Source organism: Rutidosis leptorrhynchoides, chromosome 1 (genome assembly GCF_046630445.1).
Source record: "Rutidosis leptorrhynchoides isolate AG116_Rl617_1_P2 chromosome 1, CSIRO_AGI_Rlap_v1, whole genome shotgun sequence".
In the NCBI taxonomy this organism is placed as follows: Eukaryota; Viridiplantae; Streptophyta; class Magnoliopsida; order Asterales; family Asteraceae; genus Rutidosis; species Rutidosis leptorrhynchoides.
This window is the reverse complement of record NC_092333.1, coordinates 100,907,768-100,916,965: the sequence shown is the minus strand read 5'-3', so window position 1 is coordinate 100,916,965 and position 9,198 is coordinate 100,907,768. Positions and strand designations below refer to the sequence as shown.

General features: G+C 31.7%; 1 non-coding gene across 1 annotated transcript; it reads right to left on the bottom strand.

The window, feature by feature from the left end:
• Positions 1-5,514: 5,514 nt before the first annotated feature.
• Positions 5,515-5,621, bottom strand: LOC139887176 (small nucleolar RNA R71). The gene has a single exon (XR_011773017.1). It is a non-coding gene; the product is annotated as a small nucleolar RNA R71 (small nucleolar RNA).
• Positions 5,622-9,198: the final 3,577 nt, after the last annotated feature.

Sequence of the window (9,198 nt, the reverse complement as noted above, 5' to 3'; positions counted from 1 at the left end):
TGATTATTTTATTACTAAAGCTTTAGGATGTTTTGAGATATATCCAATTGTCCGTTCGTCAAAATCTATCTTCAATATTTTTTGAGAAATGTTCTAAAACTAACGCGTGGGCAGAAACTGATTTAGTAAACCATAAATAGACCTCTTCTGATATCCGACTTGTAGACATCGTATGAGGGATGAGTTAGACTTTTTGGAATTGATTTTGAGTCTAGTTGTGATATGAAGTTTTCCATGATTTTAGGAATTATGTGCTCAACGTTATACTTGATTCTTTCTACAATGTACGTATTTTAAAAACATGCGATAAACTGCGAATGTGCAATTTGCTAAACTACGAGCTATAACATGTTGTATGACCTAGGTTTGACATGTTGACCATGATTTCATGACCTACTGATATGTTTGACTTTAGTGACCACTTTGGCCGAGTTGACTTTTGAGTTGACTTTTGTTGACTTGCTTGAACTAGTTGACTTTTAATTGCATGTTGAGTCAGTCTGAGCACTAGGACTTTGCGTACACTATGGGTTGACATAGTGTGACCTATATGTATACTTAAGGTAACCTATTTGACTAGGTTGCGTTGTTCAGTCGATATTGTTCGACTACAGTACGATTTTGCTAAGATATTTCAGTGCATTTGCTAAGGTGAGTCTACAGTCCCTACTACGTTTTTCAGGGATGAGATAACATGCTTTTTACAAATGTTTTACATATTAGGCACAACTAACTTAAACGCTATACATATGAGTTCAGATCAAAAATCTCTTAGCTTGATTATATTAATTACTTTACGTAATCTCGACTTATAGGGACGGTACCGTTAGGTTTGACAAACCTCTCCTAAACATAACAGGTGCTTATTTTGTTGTTACTTTTACACTTGATCGGTGTATGCTTAGAAAGGATAAAGGGAAGATGTGTAGCGCTTTAGCTATCCGCGGGTTAAAGTTTTATAATCAAGTTCTCATGCGTGCTCATGCTCATGTATAATTTTTACGATGTTTTTCAGAAATCTTGTGGCTTAACTTACGAAATGCTTAACTAAACCTGTAGATTCACTCAACGTTTTTCGTTGACGTTTTGCATATTTTTATCTCAGTTCCATAGAAGTAGTGCTTCCGCTTTACAGAAGTTGTCATGCTTGTTTGCTGCTAAAACTGGATGATGTCCAGCATCTTTTATCACTTTTATTTCGAAAACACATATTCGCATTGAAAACGATGTTTTAAATAATATTTTGGGTTTATTTACGTTGGTCGTTTATGTCAACTACTTTACAGTTACATTTTCTTTAATAAATGACTTTACTTTGATATTTAATGCGAATACTTTTCGGAAACGTCTCATATAGAGGGCGTGACCGCTAAACTGTGGGACCATAGTTAATACACCGTTAGTGAATTCTGACGGGGTATTACATTTGGTATCAGAGCAGATCGGTTACCTAGGACTAGGCTGCATTAGAGTGTCGAATTTTAGTGAGTCTTTTGAGTCTGGACTGTAACCCTAGACTTGCTAAGTTACATGAACCATAGTTACACTATTTGTTACCTTACTTGAATGATATGATTTCTAAGTGTGCTAACTTTGTGTTTTTCTTGATTGCTGATAATGCTAAAAACGAACATATATTTCATAGCATTATCTTTTAAGAAAGACAAGCTTTTAGTTGCAATTGTTCTATTTACAAGTGATATTCGTTTAAATAATAAAAGGTGAAGACAAAAGATAGATTCGACGATTTGAAGACGCAAATGACCAAAACGCTAAAAAGTACAAAGTACAATCCAAGTGTTTCAAATTATTGATGAGAAACGTCTAAAAATTACAAGAGTACAAGCCACGAAACGCAAAAGTACAAGATATCTAAGCATACGAAAGGACGTTCGAAAATCCGGAGCCGAAACATAAACCGAGAAGAAACATACGACTTAACGGAGCTAAAATTACAAGTCAACGATGCACAAGAATATAATATAATATTATATAAAATTATATATATTATATTATATAATATTTAAATTCGAGCCGCCCACGTTTTGGAATCATATTTGACCAGGAAAAGGTTGCCATGCGATCGCATGGCCTGGGTGTCTTAAACCCATGCGATCGCATGGGTTGGAAAGTTGGGACAGGCTATAAATTCAGCAATTTTCGGACGAGTTTAACACACCATATTTCTCTGATCTCTCAATTCTATCAATAATATATATATTTATATTTTAATTATAATTTTAATATTAAGTTAATAATAATAAGGTTATAGTGGCGAATGTTTTAAGTTTGTAAGTCGAAATTCTGTCCGTGTAACACTACGTGATTAATACTCATTGTAAGTTATATGTTCAACCTTTTTAAATTAATGTCTCGTAGCTAAGTTATTATTATGTTTATTTAAACCAAAGTAATCGTGATGTTAGACTAAATATTAAGACGGGGTTATTGGGCTTTGGACCATAATTGGGGTTTGGACAAAAGACCGACACTTGTGGAAATTGGACTATGTGCTATTAATGGGCTTTATATTAATTAAATGATATCTCGTTGATTTAATATAGAGATTTATAATTTGACGTATTTATATTTAACCACATACGCTTTACTGGGTACGGTGGGCGGGATATCTATAAATACTAATAATTATTCATTTGACTGGACACGGGGATTGATTAATAGTCACTGGACTCATTAAAACAGGGGTGAATTATATTCAAGGGTAATTGGTGTAATTGTTAACAAAATATTAAAACCTTGGATTAAACGCAGTCGATAACCTGGTGTATTCATTAAACAAAGTATTAAGACCTTGTTACAGTTTAAGTCCCCAATTAGTTGGAATATTTGACTTCGGGTATAAGGGTAATTTGACGAAGACTCTCGCACTTTATAATTATGACCGATGTACTATTATGGACAAAACCAGATGGACATATCGAATAATCCAGGACAAAGGACAATTAACCCATGATAATAAATTAAAATCAACACGTCAAACATCATGATTACGGAAGTTTAAATAAGCATAATCCTTTATTTTATATCTCATCGCACTTTTATTTATCGTCATTTTATTTATCGTACTTCAAATAATTGCACTTTTAATTATTGCACTTTTATTTATCGCCATTTACTTTACGCTTTAAATTAAGTTATTTTTATTTTTAATATTTTGCATTAGAACTTAAAATCGACAAACCGGTCACTAAACGGTAAAATCCCCTTTTATAATAATAATAATACTATATATATATATATATATATATATATATATATATATATATATATATATATATATATATATATATATATATATATATATATATACAAATATAGTTAATAAAAATATAGCGTTAAACTCGGCTGTCTCCCTGTGGGACGAACCAGACTTACTAAAAACGACACTACTCTACAATTAGGTACACTGCCTATAAGTGTTGTAGCAAGGTTTTAGGTAAATCCATTCTTTAAATAAATAAATAACTTTTTGTAAATTGTATCGTATTTAATAGTATTTCGTAGTAAAATATAATATATTTCGTACTACCCCTCGCACACATCAAGTATTTTTGGCGCCGCTGCCGGGGACCATCAAGCGAAAGCGAAACGCTATAAAAAAATATATTTTAATCTATTTTTGTGAGAATATATTTATAAGTTTCAAAAATATAAAAACATAAAAAAAGAAAGAAAAATATATTTCTATATTTTTAAGTATTTAAATTAAAAAGTTTATATTTTAAGAGTTATAAAACTAATAACTAATATTTTTTTATAAAACTAATAAGTTATATTTATATTTTATATAAATTAAACTCAAAAAAAATAAAAAAAAAAATAAATAAGTATTCGGGCCGAGTACTGTAGCAGCCCAAACAAATTGGCCTGGTATCCTAACCCATGCGACCACATGGATTTAAAACCCTCAACTCATGCGATCGAATGAGCTGAGGTGACAGGTCTGGTACCTTTGACTGTCAGATTAGGGTTAGGGTTTTATATATTATTATTATTAATTAATTAGAATTAGGGTTAAATTTAATAATAATTAGTTTTAGTTTTATTATTTAATTTGTAATATTAAGTTTTAATTAGTTTTATTAATTATAATATTAATACTTTTATAAAATAATAATATAAAAATAATATTTTTATAAAAATAAGCAATTTTATCATTTTTGTTTCTTTTTATAAATTGTATATTTTTATCATTTAATTCGTAGTTTATATATTTATCATTCGTAATTAGTTTAAACTTAGTTTTTTCCGTAGTTATTTTACATTTCTAGATTGTTAGGCTTTGCCGTAAAATCCCTTAAGTGCTTTTTCTTTATATTAAGATTTCGACGCTTTAGAATTTTACGACGTGGCTTATCGCTTTAGTTTTAAATAAGTTTTAGTGCCTTTTTAAGTTATTGTAGTTTTGGATATAGAATTCTTTTAAGCTTTAATACCTTTAGACACAAGTTTTAATTTTTAGTTTTTAGGCTTTTAAGTTTCGACGCTTTATTTTTTTCAATTTTTATTTTACGACGCTTATTTTTCGCTTCTTATTTTTCGACGCGCTTTTTCTTTCTCATTTCTACGCTATAGTTTTTAGGACATAGAATTTTCTATATCTTCTTTAAACTTCGAAGAAAAATTATTTTAAGCGGTTAATTTGATAGACATCCAAAATTTTCCGATTTAAAGGGTCCTGGCTACCTGCTGCATCTATTGGCTATTCGAAACTTGGGTAAAATCAGAAAAGTCTATTAATTTGATAACTTATATAATTTTTATCTTTATAACCAATAGGATATTCAGTGAACGCACCGAGCAAAACGTTCACCACCTTTCATACGTTCACCACCTGTAACTCGATCAAGACATCTAGTCAATATTGTCGCCATTGATTTTTCTTTAGAATCATCATCTAGTCGACCAAGTACTCCAATTCAAATTTCCGATAATCCATTTTTTGAACCCAACTTCACAATTGAGAGTCCGGAGGATATTCAAGGACAATTCAGAGATCCTGAACCACTAATCATTCCTCCGGAACCACAAATCATACAACCAGAGATTGTCGAGGAAGAAACCATTAAATCAGAATCCTCTAGTGATTCAGATTCAACAAATTCAATCATGAAAAATCAGGAACATCTAAGTATGGAATATCGAATGAGAGCTACACGCACTGGCCAAGGTCATGCCATTACTCAACCAGACATTAATGCGCCAGATTATGAAATCAAAAGACAAATCCTACACATGGTAACTAATCAATGCCAATTTAGTGGTACGCCAAAAGAAGATCCAAAAGAACATCTTCGAACTTTTAATAGGATCTGTACTCTATTTAAAATCAGAGAAGTTGAGGATGAACAGATCTATCTCATGTTAATTCCCTGAACTTTAAAGGGAGAAGCCAAAGATTGATTAGAATCGTTACCTGAAGGGGCGATTGATACATGGGATGTTTTAGTTGAGAAATTTCTTAAAAGAATCTTTCCGGCATCTAAAGCCGTGAGACTTCAAGGAGAAATTGTTACGTTCGCGCAAAAGCCAAATGAAACATTATATGAGGCGTGGACAAGATTCGGAAAGTTATTGAGAGGATGTCCTCAACATGGTTTAGATACTTATCAAATAGTGCAAATATTCTACCAAGGATGCGATGTTGCTACACGAAAAGACATCGACACAGCAGCTGGTGTTTCCATTATGAAGAAAACCGCAACTGAAGCTCACAAAATCATTGATAACACAGCTTCCCACTCACATGAGTGGCACCAAGAAAAAGATATTCTTTGTTCATCTAAAGCGGCTAGAGCCAATTTTAGCCATGACTTTGATTCCATTTCCGCAAAGTTAGACTCTTTTGAGAGACAAATGGAAAAGATGACTAAATATATTCACGCAATACGAATTAGTTGTGAGCAGTGTGGAGGACCACATTTGACAAAAGATTGTCTCAGTATTGAACAAACAATGGAACAAAGAGAGAATGTTTCATATATGAACCAAAGGCCTGGAAATAATTATCAAAATAATTATCAACCGCCAAGAACAAACTACAATCAAAATCAGAATTATAACCGAAATGTTCCATACAATAACCAACAAGGTCCTAGCAATCAACAAATATCTAACAATACTTACAACCAGCAAAGACCTATTTTTCCAAATAAACCACCACAAATCGATGATAAAAAGCCAAATTTAGAAGATATGATGTCGAAGCTAGTTGAATCTCAAACGCAGTTTTTCACATCTCAGAACAAACTAATGAACAAAATGCTCAAGCATTTAGAAATCAACAAGCTTCTATCCAAAATCTGGAACAAGAAGTGAGTAACCTAGCAAGGTTAATTAGAGAAAGAAAACCAGGGAGTTTACCTAGTGATACAAATGCTAACCCCCGAAATGAAACAGCTAAAGCCATTACCACAAGAAGTGGTATTACACTTAAACCACCTGAAATGCCTGTAATTTTTAATGACTCTATTCCTACTACACAGGCACCACAGCCTGAGCAAGAGAAGGAAACAGAGCCGGTAGTTGAAAAGGTTAATGAAGATAACACAGTTAAGGCTAAACCTTATGTTAAACCATACCAACCACCGCTTCCTTACCCGAGTAAAATGAGAAAAGAAAGACTTGAAGCCGAGCAATCCAAATTCTTGGATATGTTTAAACAAATAAATGTCAACCTTCCTTTCATTGATGTGATTTATGGAATGCCAAGATATGCCAAATTCCTGAAAGATCTAATCATAAATAGAAATAAAATGGAAGATCTAATCACAATTCCATGTTTTCTGGGTAGTCTTAGTTCAATAGAAGCATTGGCAGACTTAGGTGCTAGTATAAATTTAATGCCGTATTCACTATACACTAAACTAGACCTCGGAGAATTGAAACCAACAAGAATAAGCATACAACTAGCCGATCGATCAGTAAAATATCCTAGAGGGATAATGGAGAACATGCTAGTTAAAGTTGGTACTTTAGTATTTCCAGTAGACTTTGTTATTCTGGACATGGAAGAAGATTCTCGAGTTCCTCTCATATTAGGAAGACCATTCTTAAACACGGCTAAAGCAATAATAGACGTGTTCGATAACAAACTGACCCTAAGTATAGAGGACAAGATTGTTACCTTTTTAGTTGATAGAGCCATGCAACAACCGCAATATGCAGATGACACATGTTATTATATTCAAACTATAGATTCACATGCAGAATTGTTACAAGAATTTCCAGAATTACAAGGAACAGGAGAATATTCTTTAGAAGAAGGAACTGAATCAATTGATGAAGCTGAAATGTTAGCTACACTCATGGCCAATGAATAAGAACCAACAACAGAAGAACTTCAAATGCTAAAAGAGGAAGACAAATATCGATACAAATCATCAATAGAAGAATGATAATGCTAAAAATGAACATATATTTCATATCATTATCCCTCAAGAAAGACAAGCTTTTAGTTTCAATTGTTCTATTTGCAAGTGATATTCGTTTAAATAATAAAAGGTGAAGACAAAAGACAGATTCGACGAATGGAAGACGCAAACGACCAAAAAGCTCAAAAGTACAAAATACAATCAAAGTGGTTCAAATTATTGATGAGAAATGTCTCAAAATTACAAGAGTACAAGCCGCAAAACGCAAAATACAAGATATTAAATTGTACACAAGGACGTTCGAAAATCTGGAACCGGGACCAGAGTCAACTCTCAACGCTCGACGCAACGGACTAAAAATTACAAGTCAACTATGCACATGAATATAATATAATATATAATTAATTCTTAAAATTATATATATATATATATATATATATATATATATATATATATATATATATATATATATATATATATATATATTATATTATTATATAAAACCGTCGGCAAGAAGAAAACAACAACATGTGAGCTCTCCTAGCTGGCCATGCGATCGCATGGCCAGGAAGAAGGAAATCCATGTGGTCGCATGACCCAAAAAGTGAGGCCACATTGCTATAAATTTCGCAGTTTTGGTTGAAAATAAACACATCTTTTTCCCTTCTTACTCTCAAACGTATATATATATATATATATATATATATATATATATATATATATATATATTATAATTTTAATTTTAATTTTAATTTTAATAATAAGGGTATGTTAGCGAATGTTGTAAGGGTGTAAGTCGAAATTCTGTCCGTGTAACGCTACGCTATTTTTAATCATTGTAAGTTATGTTCAACCTTTTTAAATTAATGTCTCGTAGCTAAGTTATTATTATGCTTATTTAAGCTGAAGTAATCGTGATGTTGGGCTAAATATTAAAATTGGGTAATTGGGCTTTGTACCATAATTGGGGTTTGGACAAAAGAACGACACTTGTGGTCATTAGACTATGGGCTAGTAATGGGCTTTATATTAACTAAATGATACCTCGTTAATTTAATATATAGACTTATAATTTGACGTATTTATAAATAACCACATACGCTTAATCGGGTACGGTGGGCGGGATATCTATAAATACCAATAATTGTTCATTTTACCGGACACGGAACTGGATTAATAGTTAATGGATTAGTTGAAACAGGGGTGAATTACATTCAAGGGTAATTGGTGTAATTGTTAACAAAGTAGTAAAACCTTGGACTACACGCAGTCGATAACCTGGTGTATTCATTAAACAAAGTATTAAGACCTTGTTACAATTCGAATCCCCAATTAGTTGGAATATTTGACTTCAGGTATAAGGATAATTTGACGAAGACTCTCACACTTTGTATTTATGACTGATGGACTAATATGGACAAAACCGTATGGACATATCAAATAATCCAGGACAAAGGACAATTAACCCATGGTACTAAACTAAAAACAACACGTCGAACATCATGATTATGGAAGTTTAAATAAGCATAATTCCTTTATTTCATATTTAATTGCACTTTTAATTATCGCACTTTAATTTATTGTCATTTTATTTATCGCACTTTTATTTATCGCAATTTCATTATTGTCATTTACTTTATGCTTTAATTTAAGTTATATTTATTTTTAATATTTTTACATTAGGTGTTAACTGCGACTTAAGTTTTAAAATCGACAAACCGGTTATTAAACGGTAAAAACCCCCTTTTATAATAATAATACTACTTATATATATATTTATATTTTTACAAATATAGTTTTAAAA